Source organism: Gallinula chloropus (genome assembly GCF_964237585.1).
Source record: "Gallinula chloropus genome assembly, chromosome: 1".
NCBI classification, from domain to species: Eukaryota; Metazoa; Chordata; class Aves; order Gruiformes; family Rallidae; genus Gallinula; species Gallinula chloropus.
Genome location: NC_140085.1, coordinates 110,751,889 through 110,763,552, shown reverse-complemented (window position 1 = coordinate 110,763,552; position 11,664 = coordinate 110,751,889).

Sequence of the window (11,664 nt, the reverse complement as noted above, 5' to 3'; positions counted from 1 at the left end):
GAATGGTTTTCCTCTGTACCTTGTAAATACATAGGAAATCAATACAGAAGTTTCATGTGAAAGTAAATTTGAACAGTGAGAGAGGAATGCAGGGAGCCTGATTTAATTTTTTTTCATAGACAGAGGGATAAAAACACTGTTATTATAAAGTGCAAATCTTTCCATGGAAAAACAATTTTCCAAAAATTGTATTTACCAGGTAGCTCTTTTTTTAAATATTGCATAGTCTGAAAATGTTGTTCCCTTTTGGTTTTGGTCTAATGAAGGGCAGCTGCAAGCATTCATTTTACCTTCCTGAGGATAGTTTTGATGAGCATTTGCTAGCCAGCTAGTACAAGCCAACCTCATCTTCCTTGTGAATGTAATGCCTCCCCTCTTGCACGCACATTGTCATTGCATGCAATCAGAAACACATACCTATGTAAAACATACATTATATAACTTACTGACAGTCAGGAATCTTTCATCATTTAATGTGAAAATAGTTGGTTTTCATATGGTTTCTGTCTGTCTTACAGTAAAGAAGAAACCTTTCTTCCATCATGCCAAAACAAATGCACAAGCACCTTACAATAGGAGAAAGTTTAAATGTTTACTAAAATTAGCGTAATATTATGTAGTTGAGTTTCAAAAGTTTGTAAGATAATAACTAATAGTAATTCTGAAACACTGCATTAAACATCACTGTAGTTCTGATTAATTTTGGGGTTTTTTTCTTGCATGAGCAATAAATATAATCTAGAAACAGAAAAAAAAAAAAACCAACCCTGTATTAATGTAAGAGGGTACTCCTGTGTTTGTCATTCCCATTTAAAGGATAATACAATCCAAGACGGAGATTTTTGAAGATATAAATATTTATTAACCTTTGCAGTAGTTGTATTTCTATTATGGGTAGGAGTGTATTACTGGCATTTGGTAAAGTAGTGATTCATTTTCATTCAAAATATTATAAATGATTTGCTATCGATCATGAGAAAAATAAATTGAAGCTGAAATACTAGATCTACTTTGGTTTCAAAAATGTCATTATAATGATTGGCAGGAATGCAGAAGGGACAAAATAAGTTAGCTAGCTTTGTCTAACAGAAAAAGGCTGAATAGAGTATCACTGATTTATATGGATATATCATTATGGGAAACGTTTGAAGCAAAAAAAAATATGTAGACACAACAAAAATATGAGCATAATTTTCAGTTAATAAGTTTAGGTTAGATATTAAAGGAAGTTTCTGTCAATCAGTGGTGTCAGGGTCTGGAACAGCCTGAGGAAATTCAAAGGAGTTGCAGGAGTTGGAAACCTAGTTGATTTCAAGATATATTCTGTAGGTGACTACACAGGCTATTTATGTATAATAAGCAGACAGCTCAATTCAGTGACCCAAGACATTTTTTCTCATATGAAGGTCATTAGTGATGTAACAGCTGACCTACTTTTTCAACATCTAAGTCCATACAAATACAATATCTAAGTCCACACATTACAGTAGTAAGCAAAGATGATGTAAGGTTGAAATGAAGTAGCAAAAAACAGACAGAAATTTAAATGACTTTTATACAATTTACCATTTTTAATATATATTTTATTTTGAAGAACATTTTTCCAGTTTTACAGAATATGTACTTTTTAAGTCAGAGGTGTCACTTTCAAAATCTGTTTAAGATTGTTTATTAATTTGCATTTCAAATCTGCTGCATTTTTTACCAATGTATGACATTCCAGTTTCAAGGGTTTCTCAAAGAATCCTGGGTACTATACTATCTTAAAATAAAAAATTGCAGTTAATTCTAGAATTATTTCCTATAACCTGATACGTAATAACTTTGAGATCAATTACATCTCATTTTTTGTACTGGCAGAATTTTCAAAATGTAATTTCTTTATGACCTTTTACTTTCAGGCAGAAATTTAATCTAAATCAGAGACAAGCTAATTGCAATGAAACTTGCAGATACCTTTGATCTAAAATGTAGGGTATTAATAATAATCCTTTCCCCCTCATTAAAAGGATAAAAATGAACATACTGTATATAATTTAACATTCATTTTAGGACCGATATTATATATTGCCTCTTTGTTTCAAGCTTGCCTGTTTTCTTTTTGACTCATTGACCAGAAAAGATAGAAATGAAGAAGCTAAAAATATAATTTTCTTTAAATTAAAAGACAAGATGTTAATGGTGTCAACTAAGTGTTCTCAGCAGGGAGCTTTGTAACTAGAACTTTTGTTATTGAAGAAGCATTTTAAATATTCAGGCTACAGGGTAAGTGAATAAGCCAAGACTGCAGAAACTGCTTTAGAGTGGTGGTTTAATATCCATCCCAGGACTTATTTATTACCATGAGTATTTAAGAGGCACTCTTTTTTCCCTCTTTTTATTTTCCTATAATCTAGAGCATAAACAAAATATACTTATGAGGAATGTCTTAATATTAGAACTTACATTTTCTATTAATCTCTATCTCTATAAAAGTCTAGATTTTTGAATGAAAAATGAATACTTTTTTAAAAATTTTAACTCAAGATTTTAAAATTTTAAACTCAGTTCATGATTGAGAGATGTCACACTGAAGCTGTAGTTCACTTGCCTTTAGTGCTTTTTGTCCTTTTATGCATCCTTTCCATTTCACATAATTTGAGGAGCATTTAGAGGAATCATATGAATTTATGGTCTTTGTGAAATAGGCCACTTCAGACATTATTGTTTTATTCTATGTGAGTTAATAACAATTTTTTTCTATTTTCCCCCTCTTTTTAAAATGGATGGCAGTGATCTGAAGCCTTCATAATAATTTCAAAAAGAACTAATGATGGGGTTCTGTTCAAATCCTGCAGATATTCTTTATGTATAGCAGACATTCTTATGCATATCTAATATTTTCATTGTGTGTATGAGCCACCTTGAACACTTTAAGTGAATTTGAAGCATCTCACTCTATTTTAGTTTGAGCACATGTTTAGGATCAGGCAAAATTTCACATAAAAATGGTTTTACATATCAGAATACATGATGGGGTGTTTTCTTAAAGGCATTTTTACTGCTTTTGGAGTGATGTTCTATTGCATCATAGAACTTCAGGATTTGAACTGAAAGTTCAAACTCAAGTGTGAGTTGTCCTTTTTTATTAACAGTATTCTAGAAAATATTTTTATTATTTTTAGCCAGTGTTACAGAATATTAAACCTGAATTTGACCTTTCTCTTGGAAACATCATTCCACCCTGTTCATCCAACAGTAAAGCAGCAGGTTCAGAGAGCTTTACATCTGTGCTCTTTTGTCACTTTGAATGAGTGTCCACTATGATGCAGTGATTCTGTTTGCATTTTCTAAATTGGTCAATTGCCTTTTATTGCTGTAGTGCAACCTGCTCAAGTAGCAAAACTTTCTACTCCTAAGTTTTCCCATTTGTGTGTTTCTCCAAACTTCATACTAGCTTCAGCCTTTTTGCAGCTCCGGCTTTGTCCGTCAAGTGAATAGTTATGAACATTTTTCTCATGTTTCACTGAAGTGATAGATTAATTCCATAGCTACTGTAGGACATGTTTGTGCAGAGTTGTTTGTCTTTTGGACCCTTGCATGTGTTTGATAATCTCTTGAAATTAGTCATAGAAAGGACACCCTGCTGTGTAGGCAGGATAGGCACTTTTGATCTTGAAAATCAACTTTCTGGTCTCTTTTCTTTCATGACTTGCACAGTTGTACTTCTCCAGAGGAATCAAAATCAATTCATTTAAGAAAGAAAACCCCTCAAAATTAGGACCACTGATACAAGACTGCAAGATTTCTAAAAGAAAACTTTAATAAATCAAAGATTTACAATCCAGGAGTCCAAATAAGTGCAGGTCTATTTCATTAAGAGGTCTTTATACATCAGGATTTCTTTTCTGTCCTGTCTACCCCCAACACACACAATATTATTCTGAAATTAAGTAAGGTATGCCTGTTTGAAAGGTTGTGTCCACATGTATTACTCTGGTCATAAAATCAAAGTGACCTGCAGGCTACATAACTGTTGGCTTTGATACAGTGTAATTCCCTTGAGTTCTTTCCTTGTTCTTTCCACCTTATTTCCAATTCATGGTAGTTTCTGTTAGGGAAATAGATCTTTTGTTTTGTTTTCTTTATTAAAGACATAGTGCAAGTCCTAAAAAGTCTCACTCGAAGTGGATGTTAACAGAACACATTTTTGTGCTTGAAATGCACAAATTATGTTGCATCAGTATATGAAATCTGAATCTTTGCCACCTTCATTGCTCCTAATACTTTGTTACTCTTGAATACTCAAAGCAGCTACAACAAGAAGCTAAATTATTTTATTAAAAGTATGTACTTACAGAACAACACAAAATGTTTAAAAGTTTGAATCTCTGGTAACTTCAGTTCATGACACTGAAATAGAGTAAATTGGTGCAACAGATAATTTTAGAAAATAAGTATTTTGTAGCCTAGAGGGTTTTTTTCCTCCTAATTTTCATAATCATCTGTTGCTGGAGGTTGATGCAGCTTCATTTCTGTGTGTCTGATCTCTTCTCCTGCTCTTAATGGTTGCAAAAAACCCTGACCTGTAGATGAATGTTTTTCACGTCCACTTCCTGCAGAGTTTAAATGAAGAAACTGCATCTTGTCTGGGTTTTAATGGTTCATGTCTCCACGTTTTCATTTTTGTGCAAGCAGGATGCACAGGGAAGTTGGAAGGAATTATGAGATGGATAAGGCACATGTAGATTCTGTAATTTGAGTCTGTGATATGTAGAAATCTTTCAGATCTTCTACCCTTACCTACTCTGAAATTACGTTATTGAGAACAGTGGGAAGCAAACCTTCCAGAGGAAAGTTTTCTCAAGTCACTCAAGTAACGTGACTTTGAACAGAAATTTTAGAAATGGATTTTTGTTGCTTTTGTTTAATATGGCTTAGAACAGGATTTGTTACCTACCTTTCAAAGACATGCTCTTACAAGGGCTGGCACACTAGATATTCCATTTTTGCAGTACATTGACATGAAATGATAATCTGCATAATTAGGTTTGCAGTGTTTTGTGCATGTGTGTTCATTCTGAGTCAAAGAGATTTGTTTTATTTATGTCACTACAAGGCAAAGTTTAATCCTGAAATTTCTGTATTAATGACAGCTCTTGTCTTTGTCTCTAGCTTCCTTGAAAGATACCAAGCAATCAAAGTGATTCAAGAATACCACAAAAGATTGTGGTCTTGATGTCTCTGTGGTCTTGGTCTTGATGTCTCTTTAATCTGTAGACTGTCCAGTTATCTGGAGTGAGTCTGATAATTTTCTTATAAAACTTTATTGAAAAGGAAATTTAACATTAGCTTCCTTTCAAATCCTTACAGACTGTCCATGACTCCCTTTTAGCAAAGAAACAGTGTCTCTGGAAATCCTCCATCTGCAAGGATTATTATCTGAGCATTTCTTGTAATAACTAAGCAATCTGGAATGGACTCATTACATCGTCCTTTTTCTGTACACTCATGCAATGACCATGCTCCATCAAGCATATAAAGCTTCTTCATTTTCATTAATATAGCTCTTTATGCACAGTTTAGTGAAATTTGTAAAGCAAATTCCTTCTCTCACAGTTACTGTTCATCATTCAGTCATGCTCTCCATAGCTTTAATTATTTAAAACTCACCATGATTTGTTCTTTGAGGATATGAGCTTTAACAGAGCTGTGACCATTTAATTAGATAAAACTAAACATTCTACATTATGGAGAAATAAAGGATACAGGGGAACAGGATAAAACATATTTCCAATAAAACAAGGGTTAAGTTTTACCTATAGCATGGATTGTTTGTGTAAAAAGTCTTTAGAGTTATGATGGTGGCAACAAAACTCCCCCAAAAAGCTAATTATATCTATTTTAACTGAAGCTTGTTATTGTTAAAAAAGCACATGACTGCTGAGTTCATGTTTTTAAAGAAACATGTTCTCCTCTCTAAAAGCAATGATCTGATTTACCAATTAGATCAGCTGACTGCTAGAATCTGCTTGTTTTCCAAAGCAGACCCTAGTGGTCCAAAATGATTAACAAATCTCTTTAAAATGAGTCATCAATCACAGGCACTATTTGATAGCAAAATAAGCTTTTGAATATGAAAAGAATATTATGTAAAGTTGGAAAATAATTATGAGAACAGTTCTAATGGTTGCTAAGTTTCTGTCATGGTTTTGCCCCAACCAGCATCTGAGTACCACACAGCCACTTGCTAATGCCTGTGCAGCAGGATGGAGGAGAGACTTGGAAGAGTAAAAGTGAGAAAAATCATGGATTGAGATATAGACAGATTAAAAGTAAGGCAAAAGCCGCACATGCCAGCAAGCAAAGTAGAACAAGGAATTCATTCACCATTTCCCATGGGCAGGCAGGTGTTCAGCCATTTCCAGAAAAGCGGGGCTCCATCATGTGGAACAGCTAGTAGGGATGAAAAAGAACATCAGTCCAAATGTCCTCCTTTCTTCCTTCTTCTTCCCCGATTTTTATGCTGAGCATAATGACATCATCAGATATGGGCTATGTTTTTGGTCAGTTGGAGTCAGCTGTTCCAGATGTGTACCCTCCCAGCTTCATGTGCACTCCCATGTGTTGATTTCATCTTTCAACTTGCATATAACACCACTTACTTTTTCTAAGTTCCTAAGAAATATATAAAAGTAATTTCTTCTATCAATTCAGGGCTTCATGACATTCATCACAGACTTTTGCCCCTTAGTTTATAAGTCTTACAGTAACATTCAGAGTTGCTTCAATCTAGTTTCTGTTATCATTAAAATACATTCAAGAAAAACAATACATTCTTGGTCATGAGGACAGTTATTCACTGATTCCTCCCTACCAACTTCTCTGGCCAGATGTTAAAGTAACATTCAGGACTGTCAAAGAAGATGCCCTTTTTCCAAATGTAATTAACCAACTAGTACCACATGACACAGAAATGCTATGCTCTGCTACAAGCTGCAGAGTATGGATATGGATTTTCAGCTGTTATGGCTCCCAGAAAATGTAATTTCATTCTCATATTTGTGTATATCTTTGTGAGGCCATATTTGTTTAGACTGTATTTTCTGTGATGTGGCTGTTAGCCCTTGAAACATATGTTCCCGAAAGTTGTGTGTCCAACAGTAGTACTTTCAGAATGGAATAGAATGGAAGAGAATATTTTCCAGTTGGAAGGCCAAATCACCTACTCCAACTACCAATTTAGCCTCTACTTCATTTTATACTTCTGTCTATTTTATAGAAAGTGGGGTTTTATACATATTTTTATTCATTTATTTATGTGAAATTACTTAGTATATGCATTCATTGTGGAATGTTTTCTGGTTAATTTAAGCATCTAGGTTTATGCTCTAATTCTGCTGACTTAATGTTAAGAAATGTAAAAGTCCCTCAAATTTTTTCCTGCATGGATGAATGAACTATATAGACCATTAATGCTACAGTACCTCTGGAGGGAGAAATGGTAGATATTCTGTAAAAAAAATCCTAAACACACCCTCCCTTCAAAAACCAAACCAAACCAAACTACCAAAATACCCAGAACAGAAAGCTCTTTCATGAGCAAACTCATATCCAGAATCTTTCAGAAAGGTATGACACCATAAGACATTCTCTGCAACCATGCAAGGCTGTGGATTCCTATACAGAATGTGGAGAATGTGTGGTACCAACAAGAAGACTGATCTGGGTCCTACGTGTTTTATCTGCATATATGTTATAGTTATTAAATTCTATTTCATTATCTATAAATAGGTTATGAAATACCTTATGATTGCATTTGTATTATTTCCTAAATTTTTTACATAAAAAAAATGAATCTAAATAAAAATGTTAACTTTTTTTTTTCTGCTTAGCACTGAGGCTCAGAAGAAAACATTGTAAACCCACAGGTCATCTATCTTCTTAATAGAGACTGTTCTTTGGAGTGATACAAGTGTCTTAATAAATTGCAAATGCATATAGTTAAGTTAAATAAAATATTTCCAGTGTGCAGTAATCTGGCTGTAAACAGTACCCTATTCTTATAAATCAGCTCTAATATTCATGGCATTTTCATTAATGTGCTTATAATAAATATAGTAAGGGAGACATAAACACATTAATAATACATGTTACACTTAATAGCTTTTGCCCTTGGAAATTGTTATCTAGCTGTTGCAAAAGTGATTGGAAAACCTGCAGTTGAATATATTTGAAGAAACTTGGGGCCAATATATGAAAAAGCACATTCAATATAAGAGTTTAACCACTGAAGTATTGCTCTTCCCACTCTTCACTGACTTTTGTTTCAGTATCATGACAGATCACTTCTTGTTCAGCCTGGGTCCAGCTGAGTTAGAGCTAATTTTCTTTCTTGTAGTCAGTACAATGCTGTGCTTTGGATTCAAGCTGAGAATGATGTTGATAACACACTGATGTTTTAGTTGTTGCGAGGTAGCTGTAGTTGCTACAATAAGCCAAGAACTTTTCAGCTCCTCCCTCACGTCCTGCCAGGTGCTCCAGGAGCTGGGAGAGCACAGCCAGGACAGCTGGCTCAGGCTGGCCAGAGGAATGTTCCTTGCCATAGAACCTCATCCTTCAGTCGGGAGGCAAATTTAGGACTCCAAAAGAAAGGCATTATGATTTGGGTTTGTTTTTTTTTAGTCCTGCACATGGTGACGATTGCATTTCTGCACTGCTTTTTTAGTATTTTATGACTATTAATATTGATAATATTGTTGCTATTTTTAATATTATTATTATTACTATTATTGTTATTTTCCTTTGTTATCCTATTAAACTGTCTTTATATCAATCCATGAGTTTGTTTTCACATTCTCCTCCCCATCCCCTTGGCAAGGGGAAGAGTAAGTGGCTGCCAGGTGCAAGGCTGCCAGCTCGGTTTAATACATGACATTGTCACAAGTTTCGATTAAAAAAAATAAAGAATAACACAATCTGTAATTCAGATGTGATATCCTAATGAAGGAACCTGTTCTAAAAAATAAAGAAATATTAAGATTTTATTTCTTCATTATGTTCCATAGAGAAACGCTAATGTCTATATCAAATTACTCTGATGAAATTAAATTAGTAATATTTGGTGTTTTTCCAGTTTATAAGATTAATCAGCTTTATTTTAGAGCAACATCTGAAACTGCTTTTTACTTAGCTTTCTATGAAAACTTAAAAGGGTTTTTTTTGCAAGCAATGATCTCTACAGGCCCACATGCACACACATATGGTTTAGCAGAATGTACCAAATTTTCATAAGGATATTGCATATACTACAGCATTTATTTCTACAACATACTACTTTTTTTTAAGAACTGTTAAGAAGATTTCTTAATAGGAATATGTACAATTAGACAAGGTGGATTAAAAGTTTTAATAGTTAAGAGCTACTTAGATGTTCAGTAAGTGCTGAGGTATTTTACGAAAATTGCATGGAAATTGCTGCCATTACCATGTCTTCATCAAGCCCACTAAGGGACATTTTAATCATATCTGCTTTTTTCTTCATAAAGGGTTATTGCGACCAGCAGCAATGTGACAAGGAGAAATTTCAAAAAGAAAATGTGTTGCTTTTGAAAGGAAAATGAGAGCTGGAAGCCTGAATAAAAGGCAACCTGATTATTTTTTTTTTTCCATTTTTTTTCTGGAGGAAACCAGAGGAGCAAACAAGAACTCAAAGACCTAACTTGCAACTCTTGTCAAGTCTAAATGAATTTTTTTTTTGAAGCACATTTACGTTTATCTCGCTCTCTGGAAGCAGACAGGAAGATACTCTTAGTCGCAGTGATAACTGCCTGAAGTAAGGAAACAGTATAATATGATTCATTTCATACCTCAGTGACCTTGAATAATATGTTAGACTATATAAATATAATGTAAATTTATTCTAGTGTCTGACACCTGCTAACTCAAGTTTACTAGAGGAAGGGGGAAATAATGTAAAAGAATACCCTTTTCTATCACAAGGTAAGAAAGAAAAATGTTGAAGGAAACACACCTGAGGCATTTTGGGGCCAAGAACCAAATGACTCCAACAATCAACAGAGCTGGGAGCTAACACAAAGAACATGGACATTATAATAGCCCAACAGAAATAGAAACAGCTGACACTAATTGTTTGCACATGATTTCAATGCATTCTAGAGAGCTTCTCCTGCAGAAAGGAATATCTTTGCTTATGTCAGAAATGAATTTTGCAGCAAAATTGTGCTAAATATATGTTAAAACATACTAGTAAGTCTATCTTTCCCAATTATGTAAGCAAACACAAATAGGTGCATTTGAGAGGGATTTCATGTAATTCTTAGAGAGGACAAGGGGATAAAGAATCTATGAGCACTGGCAAAATCAACCACTAAAAAGAAGCCATTTAAAAAAAAATTATGTGTTCACTTGTAATGGGTATACCTTCAAGTTGTTGTAACCCATGATCTGAACTGTATTTTATATGAAATACTTTAGAAGGAGGATGAGCCTTGCAACAAGCCAGTCAAGTGCAACAGTGAGCTGACTTTGGCACCCAAAAACTCAACACATCATCTCTCCTCTCCTGAGCACACAGCATAAAATATGGTACTCAAATCATGGGATGAATGGACACTGGACATTTTGTGGACATTTTACAGAAATGGCTGTCCTAGTTTCAGCTGAGACAATTTTCTTTGTAGTAGCTACATTTTAGAATTTTGCTGAAAACAGTGCTGAAAATAGAGATGTTTTTGCTATTCCTGAACAGTGCTTACACAGAGCCAAGGCCTTTTCTGCTTCTCACACAATTCCAACAGTGAGTAGGCTAGGGAAGGGCAAGAAGTTTGGGACAGCTGACCCCAACTGATCAAAGGGGTGTTTCACACTATGTATTGTTGTCATACTCAGCATATAAAGCTGGGTGAAGAAGAAGGAAGATGGGAGACGTTAAGAGATTGTCTTCCCAAGTATCTGTTACATGTGATGGAGCCTTGCTTTGCTGGAGATGGCTTAACATCTGCCTGCCCTTGGGAAGTGGTGAATTAATTCCTTGTCTTGCTTTGCTTGTGTGCAACTTTTGCTCTACAATTAAACTGTCTTTATCTCAACCCATAAGTTTTCTCATTTTTACCATTCTCATTCTCTCCTCCATCCTGCCAAAGGGTGAGGAAGTGGCTGCATAGTACTTAGCTGCTTGCTGGGGTTAAACCATGATAGTGACCTATTGACTGAGGGAGAGATATCTGTGTATATATCAAACGATGCAGAATGGGAATGTGGTTAATGAGAATATACTGGACATTGTGGGACCCCCTAGTGAGCACAATATAAATGGAATGGAATAAGGGTTGGACAGTGTACCAAGTTTGGCTGCAATGGAGTTAATGTTCCTCATATCAGCTCATATGGGGCTATATTTTGGATTTGTGACGAAAACATACCAATGTTTGACAGCACACTAGTGTTTTAGCTAGTGTTGTACAGTGTTTCCACAACATCAAGGCCTTTTCTATTCTTCACGATGTTCCAACAGAAAGTAGGGTGGTGGTGTGAAAGATGTTGGGAAGAGACACAGGCAGAAAAGCTGATGCAAACAGACTACAGGGATGCTCCTTGCCTATGACCTTGTAATTAGAACTAAAAGCCCAGGGAAATGAGTAGGAAGGAGGGACAATTGGGGTT